The sequence below is a fragment of the Kogia breviceps genome, chromosome 5 (assembly GCF_026419965.1).
Source record: "Kogia breviceps isolate mKogBre1 chromosome 5, mKogBre1 haplotype 1, whole genome shotgun sequence".
Lineage (NCBI taxonomy): Eukaryota > Metazoa > Chordata > Mammalia > Artiodactyla > Physeteridae > Kogia > Kogia breviceps.
The window spans coordinates 52160726-52181460 of record NC_081314.1 but is presented as its reverse complement, the minus strand read 5'-3'; the positions used below and the strand labels follow the sequence as shown (position 1 = coordinate 52181460).

General features: G+C 38.2%; 1 protein-coding gene across 8 annotated transcripts in view; it reads left to right on the top strand.

The window, feature by feature from the left end:
- The window catches only part of GOLIM4 (golgi integral membrane protein 4), a 77306-nt gene that overhangs the window by 10734 nt on the left and 45837 nt on the right, over window positions 1-20735 (top strand). The window lies entirely within an intron of this gene.

Below are 20735 nucleotides of genomic sequence, written 5' to 3'. Positions count from 1 at the left end.
AATAACAGAAAGTAAGGATTACCTGGGGCCATCTTAGTAGCTGCCCCCCACAAGGTGAGAATGACATTGTCATTGTTGGCATTCTTCGAGCACTTGTTATGTGCCAGGCACTGTTCTAAATTATATTATTGGAATATCCAACATAATACTTTCGTAAAAATGTTCTACTAAATATTAAAATGTGATTTACCATTTAATTTGACATATATTAGTAAGAAGTGGCATTTGAAGTCATGGAACTACAGAGGGAAATTATCTGCTATTTAAACCATCTGACCTGGAAGAATTAAAATTAAAAGAGATTTCCAGGTATCTCTCTGAAGTATAAACCTAACTAGGAGACTGTTAGGGGAAATCCCAAAGTGGAAGCCATCCTGTCCTTGGGGAGTTTCAAAATCCATTGACAATTTGTGAAAATTTCCCACTCCTACAAATGACTGTATTTCTTTGGCAGGTAGATAGGAATGCAGTACAGTGTGTTTGTTCATACAGTATTTTCATGTGCTTCTGAATGTTCCTTCTGACTTCATATTGTCTGCAGTCCTTGGTGAAGACCTCATTATTTGATAATCAGAAGATACATTTTTTAATGCAGTTCAACTGGTCTTAGAGAGATAAATATCTTTGATTTAAAGAAAGAGCATTAATTGCATGACTAGTAATTTCAACTTGTTCATTCATCCCTATTTTGAAAGTCAAGTTTCAAATATTGCAGTACATGAGGTATTCTTTTGTGATGTCAATACAATTAAAAATAGAGCATATGCGCATATTATGAAAAAGTCATTAAATGTTTTATGAACAATTGTAATTTCAATTTCACAGTATGACCTCACTCTTCCAAACATACTTTAATAATTAGAGATACATGAGATGAATATTTCTGTTTTCCATTTGACTTCCATTATACTTTCCTAAACATATTTCTGTAAGAGATTAGATCGGGAAGTGGGTAGAGAATATTTTGTCAAAATGTTTGAAGCCATACTTGATTCACAAATCAGGGAGAGTTCTGTTCTTGTCAGTGAGAAGTTGCTGTTGAATTTCTAGGAAATCAGTGTTTCTCTTCCTGCTCTCCTGCTATCTATGTGGGTGCCAAATTGCTGCCGTGATCCTCTCTGTTAGGCTAGGTTGCTGGGGACTTCTCTTGGTAATACTCTCAGTGATTGTAAGTCCTTTGGGACATTTGGTCTCTGTTCTCTGTCCCAAAAACCAAAATGGGAAAATTCCCTACGTGTTCTACAGTATAGTTCTAACATGTGCAGTGTGGTTCTTAGGGACACTTAACAGGCTGCATATTGTCTTTTTCTCATTTACCTTTTGCTCCCTGGGTTGGTCAGGGTCCATATGGATTAAGCTAGCAGATACTCTTTTCTGTTGAAACTGCCCAAGGAAGCAGTAGCTTCTAGCCCAGTTATCTAGAATGATGGTGAATACATGTGAGACTCCTTTTTTAGCCCCCGAGAAGTGTTCATCTGAGGGTCCCACAGTAGCAATACTTTGAGCAGAGACCAAGCCCTTAAAGAAAGACTGCTTTGTTTTTATTTCAGGCCTCCAGCTGTTCTCAAAACTGCCTCCTACCTGGCAACAGCTCAGTCTAAGACCACGTCGTGTGTCTTGTCTGTGACCCTCTCTTCCCTGAGGGTGGCATTTTCAATTTGGGATCTATGGGGTCTATGAATTTTCTGAAAATTTATGTCAATTTTGTATAAGTGCCTTTTTCCAAGACAGACGCTATAGCTTTTATCAGATCCTGAAAGCATCAGTGACCTGAAAAAGGCTAAGAACCCCTGCTTTCGGGCAAATTCCCCTTTCTGAGGTATTTTAAAGTCCATCTTGGAATTTGACCTCCCCTGGTTCCATGCCATGAACCCTCTAGAAAGTGGCCAGGTTTGTAATGGAGTCATCAGTGCTGACTGCTATTTCTCTAAAGCCCAAACCCATTCCACCTCCCTCAAATGTAAGAATCCTGATTAGAGAGTTAAATGACATCTAATAAATTGCATTTCTAGAATCCACTAGTAATTGCTTAGTAAATAATAAAAAATAATGCCTTGCTATCACATGAGACATTTATGCTTTTCAAATTGCTTTGTATTCATGATATCATTTGGTCCAAAAACCTCTGATGTTGAGTAAAGCAATATGCAATATTATTACCATTTTGAATTTGGGGAAACAGAAGTCACACAGCAAGACAGTGATACACTTGGGATTTATGCTCAAATTGCTTGAATCCTAACTCAGGACTCTTACAAATCCTCAGTTTCCAAGGCTCCCTCACCCTGGAACTAAAAGGAGGTTTTGACAGTACCTATTCACAAAGCAGAGTTTTTTACTTTGCCTCCTCAGAGTTAAGAATATTCCCAGATGCTGACGCACCTGGACTTGAGAACTGGCCTCCTTGGGGTCCACTGCCATCCCCCACCGCTTCCCATCTCCATGTCCTCAGAAGGTGCTGCTGGCTGCTCACACTACCACTTGCTGCCTCACCTCTGCAGCTTTCTACTGTCAGCAGCATGTTCACCGTGTCCCTCTCTGCATCTCATGCCCTGAAGGATGGAGGCAGGCTCCACAGGATTGGATCCCAGGGAAATAGGAGTGATAGTGTGGCGAACTTGGCTTCACTGCCCTTTCCATCTCTCTCCAGCACATTGTCCTTGATCCAAAATTAGGGGCTTGAGCTGTCCCTAAGCTTCAGATGATTCTCAGACTTCTCCGCAACCTGGGGTGTAGACATGGCACGGGCCCACACCGGGATCCTGCTAGCTTTCACCGCAGGCTCTGTAGCTTCACTTTGACTTCACAGGGGGGCTTTGAAGCTCACCACTCAACTGATTCTCTAGCTGTGTTTTTTAGTTTCCAGATGTAGAAGCCAAATCACTCCTAAATAAATCACAGATCGGAAAAACAGGAAAGAAGCTTTGTAGAACCCAGGTTGCAAAGAGCAGCATATGTTTGGGTTTGGCCCACACAGTGCTTGGGAAAATTTCACGGTAGTTGTCTACATGGAAAAAGAAAGATATTTTGTGTGAGCATCCGGATTTCCAACTTTGTCTGAAAGTCAGAGGATCCCTTGACACTGTGCTGCATTCCTGCGTGGCTTGTGTTTTGAGTGGGGCATGTGGGCTTCGGTTGGCAGACATTTCCGCTGGGAATTCTTCCTCTTGAATACCTCCTTTAGTTTTATCAGTGAAGAAAGCGAACCTCAGAGAGATTGAATGACTTGACGACTATGCTGTCCAGCATGGTAGCCACTGGTCCTGTGTGGCAGAAGCACTTAAAGTGCGGTTAGTGTGCAACTGAGGAATTGAATTTCATATTTTAACTAATTTAAACTTAAAATTTTTAGCCAAAGCATTGTGAAGCATTTATCTGTTAAACACAACTTTATTGCTTTGGTGGCACTACATTTCGATGAACTCTTGGGTCGCTTTAGATCTTATTGGTGTATTGCAGGGCACATACACTTCCTACCTTTTAAAACGTGGCTGCTAGAAATCTAACAATTACAAATGTGGTTCACTTCTGTTGGACAGTGTTGACCTGACAGAGCTCACACAGCTTGTTGGTGGAAAGTCTGGAATTTGTCAGCTGATATCCACGGTTCTAACCATTCTTTTTCTCTATTACTACGCTCTTGCCCAACTTTCCTTCTAATTCTCAAAACCTTTTCATTATACCAGACAATCTCATAAACCCCTATAGGAGTTTATTTTTCCTCATTTTTGCATGGCACATGATACAGAAATGATTTTATATAAATGAAAATTTAGCTTTGTGTATTATCAATGATCATATAATAAAGGTAATTTTAAAGATAATATAATTAATATTCATGATATATAAAGACTAAAATTATTTTTCTCATTTTAAGTGACACTGATCATTTAGTTGTCTCTGAATTATTTGTCTAAGAAAACAATTTTCAACACATTCAAAATAACATTGTATTTGATTTTTGACACAGATGTATATTAAAATGTAGTCTAAAATTAGTTACATATTGTAGCTCTAAAACTAGACAAAATTACTTTTAGACTTAATATATTGAGTTCCTATATTTGACATGAGAAGAAATAAATCAAACACTTCACAAGTAAAACACTGGGCATGTGAATAGCCCAATCAAGTCTAACGTTTACTTTCTTTTTTTTTACATTTTAGCTATTATGAATTGTGACATACATACATAAAAGTGTACAAATTGTAAGCAAGGCAGTTTGATGAATTTTCACAAACACATTTGTGTAATCAGCAACCTGATCAAAACACATAACAATACCAGCACCCCGGAAGTTTCCTTGAGCCCCTTTCAGTCACTAAGTGTCCCCTACCCACTAAGGATAATTGCTATGAATTGATTTTGCCTGTTTTTTTACTTTACATAAATGAAATCAAACAATATACAATCTTGTTTCTGACTTCTTTTTCAAAAAATATTTATTTATTTGGTTGTGCCGGGTCTTAGTTGCGGCAGGCGGGCTCCTTAGTTGTGGCTCGCAGGCTCCTTAGTTGCAGCATGTGGGCTCCTTAGTTGTAGCATGCAAACTCTTAGTTGCGGCATGCATGTGGGATCTAGTTCCCTGACCAGGGATCAAACCTGGGCCCTCTGCATTGGGAGCGTGCAGTCTTAACCACTGCGCCACCAGGGAGGTCCCCTGACTTCTTTTTCTTAACATTGTTTGTGAGATTCATCCAAGCTATTACATGTAGTTATAGATTGTTCACTTCTTTTAGTGTGCCATCTTAAATGTCTATCACAATTTATCCATTCTACTATTGATAAGCATTTGAGTAATAGATCTGCTGCTATGAACGCTCTAGTTCCTTTTGACTTCTTTTTTTTTTAAGGGCTAGCGACTTCTTGATGTACTTGATGACTATTTTGAGTAAGATAATGCAACTTAAGGACTATTTTGAGTGCATTTGCAAAATTGTTATTTTATTATTTCCCTTCTACTAGTGCTAATTTAATATCCTTATGCATCCTGTCTGTATGCCCTGGACTATTATCAGTGCAAATTTAAAAATATGAGCAAAAATAAAAACAACTAAAACCTAACATTCAAAATTCAAGTATTGGTGTCATTGCTCAGCCAAGGATAAGGATAAGCTTCCCAAGGGTCTGTCCAGATGTGAGCTGACTTATCTGTTCTCTATTCACCATCATTCGTGCTCTTTTGATACATTCTTTTCCCATTTGTGTTGTGTAAAAGGGTCATTTTTAAAGTAATTATTTTATTTAATAAGTGGAAATTACAATAGGCCTGATTACTGCCTTTTGCTAACTTAACTGAAACAGATTCACAATCCCCCTGATTTGGGAACACTGCCTCTCACTGGAAGGGTCCAGAGGATAACTGAGCATTTGGGAGCAGTGTTATAGAGTTAACTCAAATATCTGATGGGTGGTTGAACTAGCCTTAAGAATCTTTCTAAGCTAAAATATTATTTTTATATTCTGTGATGCTAGCTTTAGTGAACAATAATGAAAATAAGAATTATTTGTAGTGTGACTCATGCTCAGCAAATTATTAATATACAGTTTTCACACTGTATATTAGTTTTGCTTTATTATATATAAATGGCTAAAAAGGCAATGATGTTCTTGGAATTGCTTCATGAAAATCTCATTACTTTTAAAAGTTGTCATAATTGAATTGTGTTAGGCTGCAGTTTGTCTTCATACAAATTGTGACAGAAAAAGATTAATAAAATATTTGTGGAAACAAAAAAATCTACCCTACTTTTTTTTTTTTTTTTTTCGGTACGCGGGCCTCACTGTTGTGGCCTCTCCCGTTGCGGAGCGCAGGCTCCGGACGCGCAGGCTCAGCGGCCATGGCTCACAGGCCCAGCCGCTCCGCGGCATGTGGGATCTTCCCGGCCCGGGGCACGAACCCGTGTCCCCTGCATGGGCAGGTGGACTCTCAACCACCACGCCACCAGGGAAGCCCTACCCTACTTTTTAAAAGAATAGATTTCTGAATCACTTAGCATAAAAAGGAAAGACATCCTCCTGGCCACAGAATTAACAGATGATTCCTGTCTTGTGATTCAGGCAGACCCTAAAAGTATTAGTATTCACAATTAACAAAACTGTACTTACTGAACTCTTCTTTAATTCAAGATTTTTACTAATTTATACTGGTTCCCCCTCCTAACACTACTTAGTTCACACCTGTGAGGTTTTGAAGGGAAGCTATTCAGGAACTGCTCAAAAAACCAGATGAGCGATCTTGGAGTATTTCAGATAGTTAAGGAGATGGGTTACTTTCAGTTCACTTAGAGAACTGCTTGGTAAATTGTAGACACATCTGAGGTTACAAAATTGTAACTTGGGTTTGTTAAAATATAGTTTATTTGGCATATCGTAGTTTATTTCTGAAAATTAGACTTCATAGAATGTCTTTCCATGACAACTTTTTCTTTAAAAATTCCTTTATTAAAAAGATTTCTGATTCTGTTTTCTGGAATAGAAGATAGCCAAAGAAAATTACTGTTATTAATTTAGGATAGGTAATCCAAGGAGGTGTGGTTTGATGCACCTAATGTTACATGAGTAGCCACATAAAGATACTGAGCATTGATATATTTTTGTTTTGTAACAATTTCAAAATCTCAGTTTCTTAAAAGAACAAGCATATTCATGGTCACAGGTCTGCAGTTTGTTTGTGATTTGACCATTGTGGACTGGGCTTGCCTGGGACTGATTTGTCTGGATCTAGGCGTAGACAAGCTTGGAACTGGCTTGTCTGTCATTTCTATTATCCCATTGACCAGGTAAGACATGTGGTCAATGCCAACATTGATGGATTGGGGCGCGGAAGAACACTGCACACAGCTAGGCACTACTGCCTGGGTGGCAGGGTGTGAGTATATAATTACAGTAGTGAGGGGTGAAAAACTAGGAGTGATGACCCTATGTACCACAGTCAATTTCAAAATTGGTACAGTGTGAGATAAAAGAAGAAAGCTTCCTTCATTTGAAGAATTATTTTACAGTGATTTGACGTAGACTTTTTAAAAGGTTAACATAATTTTAGTCATATTTGAGTTTTCTTGGCAAAAGGAATGAGTTCATAATGAAAAGGCACGTAGCATAAATTATAAACAAAAGGCAACGAATATATATGTTCTTTTCATCAACAAACTTTTTCTGAAGCACCTGCTGTCCACAGGCTCTCTTGGAGGATATAATAATTTTACAGGTGCTACCATTAAGAGATAGAACGTAAATGAAGTATCCTTTAAAGCTGAAGGCTTTTCTATCGGATTTTTATGACTGCTCTTTCAGTGACATAGAATAAGTAGAACTTCTCCACTGAAGTATTTCAACATTTAATATGCTGATTTTAGCAGCAAAAGTAGATGTGATCAAATACAGGATTTAATTTAATACACTGATTTATGTGGGTTAAGAAAAAACTAGAGCAATATAGAACATGGACCCATGGATAGGCTTGGACATTTAAATTTTTTTGTAGACTTCTCATGGATATGCAAGTAATGCTTGGCTTTTTAAAAATATTCATTATATATTCACTGGGATTCTTTTCTTTAAAAAAATTAAATGAAAAAATTATGCCAGGGCTTCCCTGGTGGCACAGTGGTTAAGAATCCACCTGCCAATGCAGGGGACATGGGTTCAAGCCCTGGTCCAGGAAGAGCCCACATGCCGTGGAGCAACTAAGCCCATGCTCCACAACTGCTGAGCCCACGAGCCACAACTACTGGGCCCACGCGCTGCAACTACTGAAGCCCGTGTGCCTAGAGCTCGGGCTCCGCAACAAGAGAAGCCAGCGCAATGAAGAGTAGCCCCCTGCTCGCCACAACTAGAGAAAGCCCGCACACAGCAACGAAGACCCAAGGCAGCCAAAAATAAATAAATTTTAAAAATTATGCCATTAGTATTTACTTAAAGGTTCTAACGCCTACAACAGCAGCTATATATTTTATACCCAAGGTCTTGGGAAAAAAATATGGAAAATTTAGAGAGATGGATGCCCTGTCTTTTTGTCAGTCTTTCTGTCTTTTTAAAGATTTATCTAATTTTAAGCATTTCTTTAGAACACCCTTATTTTTCCAGTTGCATATTTATTAATTCCTTCCATTTAATGTGAGATGTATATATATGTGTATATATATATATATATATATATATATATATATAGTATATATGTGTGTGTATGACTAGTAAGTTAAGAATTATATTGGTCTTCTGTAGTAAGATAATCCTAATAACAATTTGTTTATATTTTTACTTTTAAAAGCTTGATTCTTCATGTCTCAGCTTGAAAATATCAGAACTTTTTTTTTTTTTACTAAAAAAGGAAAGCCAAAGGCTGGTCCCCAGGTACAAAAATATGGCCTTGATTTGGAAATAAATATTTCCTGTGAGTCATCCTGACATGCTTTTTGTGCATACAATAGAAGAAGCAGTAAGAAAGGCAGGTTTTTTTCGATAAATTCACTTCTGTAATTTTTGTGAACAATGCCTGCTCAGAAAATTTTCAGAGTAGTAACGTGTAGATTCTTGTTAAGCCCCATTAAGTAAAACTCTAATACTCTATGAAACCAGTGAATAATTGGCCAGTTACCATGTATTTGTTCTTTAACTTAAAGAAATACTTCCTGTCTTTAACTTTGTCCCTTTGGAAGTATGTTGATGTGGAAAGAAAATCTGACTTTATTTTTGGTTTTCCTTATCTCTGTTTTATTACTTAATTTTTTTTAAACTCTGCTAGTTGATTGCTTAAATACTTTTTTTTTTTTTTTTAACACTCTGGTTGGCACCAATTGGACCAGATGCCAAAGAGAACATTTCTACTGACTGCTTAATTATTTTGTAAAGGGAAGAGTCTTACCAGGCCCCACAGCATTTTAACTGCAAGAAATTACAATTTTTAACCATCACACCAAGAATTATGTCTTGAATTTTGAGTTGTGTCTCATTCGATCATATCTAATTTCCTCTCTTTCTAGGTCTGTTCTGGTGTTATCCAAGTGACTCAAAAACCTATTGGCATGGTGTAGACTACGTGGATGCTTTTTATATAGTTGTGTTGCCTCCACTTTGAAAATGCATTTCCTGAATCTTAACAGCCTGTGATATTTCTATTTCTAACATCCTAGTCTGACTGAATACCTGTCATCTCTTGACTGGGCTAGTTGCAGTAAGCTTCTACCTGGTTTTCTCGCTTCCACCCTTACCTCCCACATAATAGCTCAGTAGTTTATAAAGATTATTCATTGTAAAATATAGGGTAGGTAATGTTATTTCCTATCTTTCTTTAAGGAAAAGTTCACTTTTCTCTTACCACTTGGTTGTGCTTCACCAACAAGTTTCCAACCACATGGGCCTTTTAGCTGTTGCAGTGACACCCCAAGCTCACAGCCTTCTCAAAGTCTTTCAACCTGCTATTCTCTCTACCTGGAATCTTATTCCCTAAGATCTCTTCATCATTGACTAACTCCCTTTTATTCAGGCCTCAGCTCAGATGCCAACTCCTAGAAAGGCAGCAGTGTTAGCTGTCTATTGCTGCGTAACAAATTACCCCTGAACTTAGCACTTTCAAGTAACAAACATATGTAACCATTAACTGTTTCACATAGTTTCCTGAGGGTCATGAATCTAGGAGTAGCTTAGCTGGACAGTTCTGGCTCAGGGTCTCTCATGAGGCTGTACTCAAGCTGTTGGCTGGGCTACAGTCGACTCAGCATGGGCTGGGGGAGGATCCACTTCCAAACTCGTTCACGTGGTTGCTGGCGGGCTTCAGTTTCTCACTGTTGGCCAGATACCTCTGTTTTCCACTACAGAACACCCCTCCATAGATTGCCTGGGTGTCCTCATGACGTGGCATCCCCCACAGAGTGAGGGATCTAACAGGGGAAGAGCCCAGCACAGAATCCAGGCTTTTATAATTGAATCCACTTGCGCTGGATGCTATCAATCTCGCAGACCAACCCTGGTACAGTGTAGGAGGGGAGTACACAAGAGTATGAGTACCAGGCGGTGTGGGGATCATAGGGAACCATCTGGAAGGCTGGCTACTACAGCAGCCCATGGGAATTTCACTGGTTACTTTTGAGAAGCCTGCATCTTTCATATTTTTTTTGACCTCTGAACAATCTTTAGAAGTCATAGCTGCATCTCTTCCTTGATATAAGGGAATAAGCTGAAAAATGATGATAGTTCATTCACCTAAACACTCTCTATCCCATTATCCTACATTATTATCTTATTTGCACTGATGACTATCTGAAATCCCATATTGTATCTCCTTGTTAATTGTATCTTGTTTGTCTTCTTCTATGAGAGTATGAGACCTTGAATGCAGAAAACAGGTATTTCATGTCCACTATTTAAATCCTTGGGCTTAGAACAATGCCTGAAATGTAGTAGATCATTTTGTGTTAAATGAACACATAGGTTACCTTTTCAACCATTTCATATGGAAGTTGTTTCTGCAGGCATCCCTGTATTCTAAAATTGAGTTACTGAACATAAATTTCATTAGTTTAAGTAATATTTGCTGAGTTTACCTTATGTAGAAGGCACTGTGCTAGATACTCTGAAGTTACAAACGAAATAATCTTACCCCCAAATGATCTTTACCCCCAAGGAGTCCTTTAAGTAAGGAAGGGTATGTGCCATATGAGAACAAGTGAAATAACAAGTAAAGTAAAGAATGAGTAAAATAAAGAAGAGGGAAAAAATTGCAGTGTGAGAGGCAGGGTGAGAATTGGACGAGGCTTCCCAATAGAGGAAGAGGCTTCACAATAGAAGGCCCTCTTGATGTCTTAGGGTCAGTATGTTATTTTGTCCTGTAATATTGTGTTTCTTTTAGCATTCTCAGAATGTAAGAAGGAAAGAAACTATATTTCCTGAACAACTAAAAAGTCAGGAAGCCTGGTCTACAAGAGTATTATAGATATGGTAAATTGTTTAGTTATGTATTTTTAAAGATCACCTTGCTGAAATGACTAAAAATAAAGGAAATCATGTTTCATAATGTGTGGTTGTCATCATATATAGAGCAGTTGCCCATACTTTAAATAGCCTTCAATCGGTGTATCTTCGCAATTCGTTCTCCGAGTAACAATTGTATTCTTGCATTGTGTAGTATTCTTCACTGTTATCAGCTTCTTATGGTAGTCATTCTGTCTCCCTCACCTTAAAAGTTGCTTCATCTGGGCTTCCCTGGTGGCGCAGTGGTTGAGAGTCCGCCTGCCGATGCAGGGGACACGGGTTCGTGCCCCGGTCTGGGAAGATCCCACATGCCGCGGAGCGGCTGGGCCCGTGAGCCATGGCCGCTGCGCCTGCGCGTCCGGAGCCTGTGCTCCTCAAAGGGAGAGGCCACCAACAATGAGAGGCCTGCGTACCGCAAAAAAAAAAAAAAAAAAAAGTTGCTTCATCTAATTTTGCTGCGGACTTGAAAGCCCAGTAACCACGCTTGATAGAATTATGTATAATAAGAATAAATGAGACCATGAAAGAGTTTTCAAGTAATTTAAGTTTTAAGGGAGGTTTTCTTTTTAGTTTAGCTCTTTGTGGCTCATTTTTTCATGTTTCTGGTACTCACCTGTGTTTCAACAATTTCTCTTAATAGGCAAGATGCTGTTTTACTTAGGTTTGCTGTTGAACTTTTTGTCTCTGTTCAATATATCACAGTTGGCTTTGAAGTCAGACTGACTCACAAGTCTGCCAAATTTTAGTTTTACGTCCTTAAACAAATTGTTGTATCTTTCCGAGCCTGATTTTTAAAAAGTTGTATCTTACAGTGTCGATGTAAAGAGTAAATATGTTAAAGGCCTAGAACGTTACTGGCATGGATTTTCTTCCGTCCTCTCTTCCTTCCCCAGTCATCCCCACCAGGTTGAATGGGCTTCACACTCTACCACCTGGTGCCTGGCAACAAATGCCTTGGTAAGCAGCATCCATATGCATGCCACTTTGACAAGGATGTCCTAGCTTTTACCCAGTGGTGTAGAGCTGGACTCGGAGGACCAGTCCTGCAGACAGCTTTCTTTCCTAAGATTGTCAGCACAACTCGGGGAGCAATCCAAGATTGAGTTTCATGGCAGACTGGTCCCAGTAACTTGGCCCTATGGAAAATTCACAGTCCAAGATTGACTGTAAAATTCAACTCACTCTCTAGGTATCCTTTAGAGATTTGATACCCTGAAGCAGGTATTAGCTGCTACGTGGTATTTCACTCCCTGCCTGGGGTTTACAACGGTGGAATTCAGAGGCAGCTCACCCCGTGAGAAGTATAAGGCCGTGGGGCTTTCATGGGGGGATGTGTCAGTCCCTGTACATACTCAGAGTTAACAAAACATTCAGAGCAAGGAATTTTTTAATTAAGTTCTACAACATCCATGTAATTACTTACATTTTTCCACTCCCTCACATATTTTCTCAGTTTATCCACCCTTGTGACTCATTCAGTAGCAAAATCAGTGAAATCAGCATTCTCTTCTAGTCATCAAGCAAAATGGGTCATCTCCCTGGCCTGCTGGATTGTCTGGTGTGCCCCAGAGAATCTCATTTCAGTTTAGGCCTCTTCCTGCTGCCCTATTTCCTTGTTTCCTCCTGGGTGGTTTCCACTGACCGTCAGGAACTTCTCACCATGACCGGTTTCTTCACTCCAGGTTGCTCCCTTCTGAATGTTGCATTTCTTGCATTTATTCATCATTCATGCCTTGAGAGTCCTGCCAAGATTCTGCCCTTTTCTTGCTTTAAATTCAGCTGAAATTCACTGAGTACCTGTTTTGTACCATACATAGAAAGAGGCCCTAATACTCACATTATGGAATAGAAGAGTGAGGTTCAGAAAGGTTTTGTGTTCAGAATGACAAAGGTGGTATATGAGAGAAAGAATTTGAATGAAAATCTGCCCACTCTAAATTCAGTTTTCTTTCCAATTTAGCACAACTCCCGTTTCTGCTGGGTGTGCCAGGGCATTGAGAAACTCTGATGATGTGAGCTGGAAGGCTTCATTAGGTCATGCTTAAGTCTGTGCCACTGGCCGTCATCCGTCTGCTGACACAGGAGGCTGCTGTAAGCACGTGTGGCGGATGTGCCCTGGGCACCATTCTCTGGGTCCACCTTGAGTCCGTAATGCCAGCTCCTGGCCTGTAGGATGAAGAGAAAGCTGCTGTTTTCAGTGGTTTTTTTTTTTGTTGTTTTTTTTTTTAAGAACTAGTCTTAAAAGTAGATTTAACAATTTAGGGTAAAATAAACCTCCACTCACTAAGAGGAGCAAACTTATTAAATGTAAAGAAGTCGGGGGAACTCCCTGACCTCAATTTTTTCAGAGTATGGTTTAAATCTTTAATCAGAAAGGTGTTACATTGAATAAACAAGCTTTCCCTTTCAGGTTATAAAGCCATGTGCCTCTGTCTAGGCAGGCTGCAGAAACTGTTTTTCTTTTTAAAAATTACTTCTTTAATAACCCTAATGAAAATGAAGGTGGTTTCCATGAGTTGAAAATTAGGCCATTATTGATTAATTTTATCATTGGAAGAGAATATTAAAAATAATTCATTTTGAGTTTTATAATGTGTTTTTAGAAGTCCTTTTAATCTGTATTTGATGAGGCAGACGATTACGTCACAGACTTTAATGAAGCTACAGTGTGAACACCCAACTCAAGAAGATGAGGAAACTATGTACTTTCCCAAAATTTGGAATGAGTGTAGACCAGGGTTCAAATCTGGACTACATAATTAAATACTTGGATGATCTTTTTTTTTTTTTTTTTTTTTTTTTTTGCGGTACGCGGGCCTCTCACTGTTGTGGCCTCTCCCGTTGCGGAACACAGGCTCCGGAGGCTCCGGAGGCACAGACTCAAAGCCATGGCTCACAGGCCCAGCAGCTCCACAGCATGTGGGATCCTCCCGGACCGGGGCACGAACCCGTGTCCCCTGCATCGGCAGGCGGACTCTCAACCACTGCACCACCAGGGAAGCCCGTTGGATGATCTTTGACAGGTTACCTAGCCACTCAGCCTGTTTCATTGCCTATTTGAACAAAGATTATACTTGCTCTCTGAAGTTATGAGTCTAATGAAAACATCTAATCTGTGCCTGGTCCACGGTAGATGTTTTGAAAAAGGTAGTCAACTCCACCCCACTTTAATTAGTTGATAAATTACGACTTCTAGAAAAACAAATTAAAATACTAGCCTTACTGCTGGTGAGTTAGTAACTTCATCTTTCTATACAAAGGCATCATAGTTGAAAACTAGGTACATTACATAAAAGTTTTCATATAACACCAACTTAGAGCTTTATGTCCTATTTTTATTTTCTAATGACACCCTTTGAAGATCTCCATTAGGGAAAGTAAGTTTAGCATATTAAAAGACATGATGTTTGTAACAGGCATTTTTATTTCTCTCATGAAGCATATTTTGGAACGATCTTTGAAAGCCTGCTGCTTCAATCGTTAATTCATTTTACTCAGAGACTGTGAACATCAAAGCAATAAAATTCAATTAAGTGGAATAGTCAGGAAATAGAATATTCTGGTGAATTCAGTTGTCAGTGTTAAATAAAAAAACATATTACCTTCTCCACCCATGTGTTTTCTGGTCTCTGTATTTAAATCATTCTATTGAATTTGAGGTTGTATTGAAAGCTCTGTACCAAGTTTTTTTCTGGTAAAAGAGAAATCAATTAAAATACTTTTTGTTTCATGTTATATTATTGAAAAGCATTTCAAACTGTATTAGTTGCTTTACTTCATTGTTAAGAATGACCATCATTAAAAACAACAGTTCTCCTCTAGGGATGAAAATGTAGATCAGATATGAAGAAGATTCAACTAAATGTATATTGACATGACAATGAACTTATCAATAGATTTTGATCTTTCCCTTTCTTTAGAACATGAATACAATAAAAAAATTCCACTTAAGTTATGGTAAAATGAACATTAACATAATTAATTATTATGATATAAACTTAAGAGAGTTTATGTTTGTGTAGAAATTTGAAAAATGCAGCAAAATTTTGAGACAAAAAGTCACTCATAATTCTTAACAACCAGCGCAATCTCTAAAGTTTTAGTGTTGAGTCTTTATTTATAGAATCAAAGGCAAATGGATGTGCAGTTTTCTTTGACTAGTTTAAGCTTTTAAAAATCTGTTTAACTTGATGTTTTGCTTTATTTAGTCATATTTCCACTTTAAGTTTTAGATAAATTTACAAATGGATGAAAAGAACAGAAATGAAACTCCCTTTGTGGCTTAAAAAATCTGTCCTTAATATTGCATTGGGGAAACAGAAGAAAAATAACAGATTATTTTTAAACGGTTTTTATTCTGCAAGAAGTTGATATGTAAAATAGTAAATCAGGTACCTGCTTTCAGAATTCGGGAAAAAAGTTTCTCTGAAAAATAGAACCATTCAGAAGCCAAATTGTAAGAGGTTTTTCTCCACTTATTTTCTGACTTGGAATATTGAAAGAAAAATTTTCATCACAATAATTTTTTGTTGGCTTGCTTTAAGGTTTTTTTTTGTTCGTTTTTTTGCGGTACTCGGGCCTCTCACTGTTGTGGCCTCTCCCTTCACGGGGCACAGGCTCCGGACGTGCAGGCCCAGCGGCCATGGCTCACTGGCCCAGCCGCTCCGCAGCATGTGGGATCTTCGCGGACCGGGGCACGAACCCGAATCCCCTGCATTGGCAGGCAGACTCGCAACCACTGCGCCCCCAGGGAAGTCCTGGTTTCAGGTTTTTCCATCACAATAAGGAATGTAAGCCTAACAGAAAAAACGAAGCCAAGAATTATCAGTATTTTCTTTATCTTACATGGGTTAATTTCTGATAATTGACTTTGTAAGGAAAATCTTGTGAAAAGTCTTTCAATTCTGTAATACAGTATTATCAGATACATATTTTCATCAGCTATATATCATATATAGTGATACTTTATAAACTCATTTAAATTCAGAGTGAGAAATTAAGCTCATAGCATCTTTTATTTCTTAGTTATGAAGTTAAGGAATTAAAAAGTTATTTTTGTATTTTCCTAGTGAAACACCAGGCCAGAAAATATTAATGTGTTCTTGTTAGATTTTTATCTGTGTTCTTTTCAATTCATGAACTCTGAAAGACAAAATGATGGAAATACTCCCTTTTTGCACCTCAGCTAAATAAATATCATGTATATTTTGCATGTTGATAATGTAGAATTGTCCTTTCTGCCTTACAGGAATTGGTAAGGGCCTTTTTTTCCCCCCTCAAATGCCTGTGTTGTTTTCTCTCATGCTTTTAGTATGGGGATGATTTACTAAGTTCTGACAGCACATTGGCAACAGTGTTTAGATCAGAGGGTTTTTTTATTTTTGGGGGGTTTTTTGGTTTTTGGTTTTTAAAATCGTGTGCGCGTGTGTGTGTGTGTGTGTGTGTGTGTGTGTGTGTTTGATAGCCTGAGAAGAAAAACTTTATTAGTGCTGTTTTTTTGTTTGCCTACATATACTGCTAAATGTATTTATGCCTAATGTGTATTTCTAGGTTTATTGTTTTGGATCAAGAGCTACAATTCCTAATTCATAAATTTGTGGTGTTGAACAGATAGACTACTTGCAAGTACTGTAGTTTTTATTTCGTCATTGAGTACGTAACAAAGTAGCACAAAACTATCTTCATTAAAAGTAGAACTCAAAAGTGGGTTCTTTAAAATGTTAAAAAATGTACCTAGTGAGTTCCCAATATTCTAAAGCAAAGATGAAAGAACCAAGCAGAATATTAACTAAAAATTTTCCCAATTCTCCTATGATAATTCATAGTCAGCAGTAATTACAAAAAAACACAAACCCTTTCTTTTATCTATATACTTAAATTCATACAGCTTTATGGTGGGGTTGTGGGCATGTTGTATCAATGATTTAAAGGTAAATTTAAAGATAATAATTTGTTTCTCACAGTCTCTTGAATGACAATCACAAAATTACCGTAATAAATGGATTCCTTTTCTTATGAAATACCTCCCCAGAAATTTGGAATAATGGAACAAGGGTACACTAAATCACTAAAAAGTTTAATGCTTCTTAAGTAAATGCCTTTTCAGTACTGAGCTAATGGCTAAAGAAAGGTCACTGGATCCTCTAATGAATAGATAGGAGTAATTTCTAATTAGCACCTTGTTCCCCCACAAATTACATGTGAATTGGGTATAAAAAAGCTCTTTGTATATAAATTGTAAAGGACTGTAAAAGCATAGTTTTGCTACCAAAAGTGGTTCTTAAAGGACACTTTCTTCCCCTGAATATATGAACACTCATCTGCAAATGTATTTAACCTCTTAGTGACAGGTTTATCTACAAGGTGATAAAGAATAGAACCGAGATCTTTAGTGGAATAACTGTTTGCTCTTCCAGAGAAATTCTGATTTACACTTTGTCAATGGGGAAATAGCATGGCATCAGAGGTGAAGTGTCTAGTATGCTAATGAATCTCGTTTTAAGTTATGGTTATAATTAGTTTTATTCTATATTACTTGAAAATCAAAATGTAGTATAATAACGTCAGCTACTCTTGTCCAAATTACTATAAATATTGAATTGTCGGAATCTGGAACCAGTGAGGTTATTCTGTGCCTGCACTTCCTGTTTTCACCCACCTCCCAATTACTTGCAGCTGTCAAAATAATTTTAATCGTTTTCAGATACTTTGCAGAAGAAAAGGGACTTAAGCCCTTCGGCCAAAAAAGATGTTGCCCCTCCTGGTGTGGTCTTCTTTTATAACCCCGCTGGGTCCCCCTAGTCTAGTCAGGCCAGCATTCTTTCTGAGCATCACTATTATGCTGTAAGATCTTAAACATTTATGCAGGTCATTCCACAGTTCTGATTCTGCATCCTTGCTCGTTAAACCACATCAGAGAATCAGAGAATCTTAGAGCTGGAGGAAGCCTCAGAAATCCGTTGCTAAGCCCCTTTATTTTACCAGTGATGAAACGTATGACATTAAATAAATACCTTTCAGATTAAAAATTAAACCCAAATCTCTGGACTTCTAGCCTTTGGTCTGTTCCACCAGGATATGTGGCCTGCAGATATGTGCAAGTAGACACATGCAAAAATCCGCCTATTCTGAAGAATACCTGATACTTGCATTCTCCCACCTCTGTGTCCAGGCTGTTCACCAGATATGCTTGGTTATGCCCTAGTATGGGAAAGAGCACACTGAAACATGAATCAGGCAGGGAAGAAAAGGAGCAAGCATGCTCCTTAGACCTGTTTGCAGTGGGAGTAGCAATTGTAATTGTATGCACTTTACTGCTTTTATTAGTCATTCAGTATCAAAGTTCATTCAGTATCAAAGAAGGATAATGTGTCTGTATCTTTTAGAGTTGTACCTATAGAAAAGGAGAGCCCCACCATAGAACACCTTAAGTATGACACAGGGTCTTAGTTTATATATAATAGTTTTCAACTTATTGAAAATCATAGGTGACAGATAAATCTGAAATAGTATTCTTTTGTCAAAAACTTTTTCCTAAAAAATCAGAGCCTTGCCCAGCATTCTGCTAAATTGAATCTTTCTTATTCAAATTTATTTATATTTCTTAAAGATTTTTTTTGATAGGACCATTTTTAAAGTCTTTATTGAATTTTGTTACAATATTGATTCTGTTTTATGTTTTGGTTTTTTGGCCACGAGACATGTGGGGTCTTAGCTCCTCGACCAGGGATCGCATCCACGCCCCCTGCATTGGAAGGTGAAGTCACAACCAGTGGACGGCCAGGGAAGTCCCCAAGTTTATTTTACTGAGAATATACAAATCCACTTTGAAATGATTAGTGTATTGCTGATGCCACCTACTCTTCTCCTTTGCTTTAAATATGCATATTTAGAATTTTAGCATTGGAAGGACGTTGATGACTCAAATGTCCAACTACCTCATTTTATTGCTGAGGAAACAGAATTTGAGAGGTAAAGTTTCTTAAATGTGAGCACAGAACTAGTTAGTGTCTGGTAGCATGGAGCTCAGGAATCTTGGCTCAGGCCATTGTTATTTCCCCTAAATTACTTGAAAAATTCTCATTAAATTGTCTCTTGGCTCCATCTGTTTCTGTCTATTTCTCTGTCAGTCTGTCTCTTTTTTCCTTCTCTCTCTTTTTTTCTTCTTCCAGGCTAATGCATCTCAGTTCTACGTAAGTCATTTTCAGTGGATTTAATGTGAATACTAACTATGGAATGGGTTGAAAAGAAAAACTGGATGTTTAACTCTAATTAGAATGCTGGTATCATCAAAGATTTTTTTTTTCTTTCTTTTAGCATCCATTTATGTATGCACCAGTGGCCGTCCACTGGTTGTGACTTCACCTTCCTTTCTACAGATCTGGACTGTATTGATTTTACTGTGCTTTCAAAGATCCCCATGTGCTTTGTCAATTTAAACAATATAGATATTAGATATATTGTCTCTACCTTTCATAGAAAACCTTTAGAGGTTGCCAATGAATTCCTATGCTTATATTGGTATAAGTCAGCTGTATCAAATTCAAAGTTTCTTAAAGCTGGACTCTTAGGAATCCATCTTGATATGTAACCAATGACAAGTTTTATATGTAAATTTTGTGAAATAATTGGTATGAAGAGTACATCTTTAACGTCATGTGCTGATTATCTTGGTTCAGTCATTTAATAAACCATCAGCAGAGGTATCCACTTTGTACCAGACCCAAGGCTAGGTGACAATTTGCACAGATTTGACTCTCTCATAAGTAATTCCACAAAGGCGTAGGAGTGACAAATCTGTATGTAAAGTATTATAATAAGACCATGGATAGAGATTTGCTTAGGCTCCCATGGGAGAATAGACTTGGGGCATCCATACTGCCTGGAGAAGCCTCTGGAGACCACAGTGAAGGTGGACACTGATCTCACATGTCGGGTTTCACATCGTGGGTGACTGTGTTTACATGACGGAGGCCGATACAATTGCAGTACCTCAAGGGCTACTCACCAGAATTTCACAAAACCCTCTGTGTCCTCCTCATGTCACATCATCATCAGAAGTCTCCTGCTGTCACCCTAAAATCCACACGTCCTGATACATAATATACCCTTTCTTAAAGGATGAAGAAAAGATAATGTTTTTATTTGACCTTGGAGGATCTCAATCAGTGAGCTCAGCCTTCTACTCTTAAGGGCTTTGATGGGCCGTGCAGTGAGTGGAGATTAAAATATGACCCTTGCCCCAAATCAGGCAGTGCCCAGGATTTCAATGCAGAAGATATTCTTACTTAGAGTCACATATGATCTTAGCAAACTGAAAATATTCATTGTTCTGTAGCAAATATAAGAAAAGAAAAGAAATCATACCTAATTATACTCCTATCTCAAAGGAGAGCTTAAAATGTCCAAAAATGGAAAGAGAATGCAGGATAACACTAAGAATTCTAATCAAACGGGTGAAGCAGGTTTTAGACATCTGGTGTTGACTTTGTCCCCACACTATCTTAGCTTCTTAAGTTCCCTCAGTGGGTAACTGGTATAAGTAGTTAAGCAGTTTAGTTGTGGGACAAAAAACAGTCAGGAAGCCTACGAGGTGGCTGTGGAGGGTAGGCTGGGGTTTACCTCAAAGGGGTCCTTCTGTTGGGTCTTCTTAGACTTTTAAGTGATAATGAAATAGACCTTCCCAGCAGTGACCTTCTAGCTGCTAGCAACTTCAGTGTTTCTTAGATTACTCTTCCTACTTCCCTGCACTATCTTGGTATCC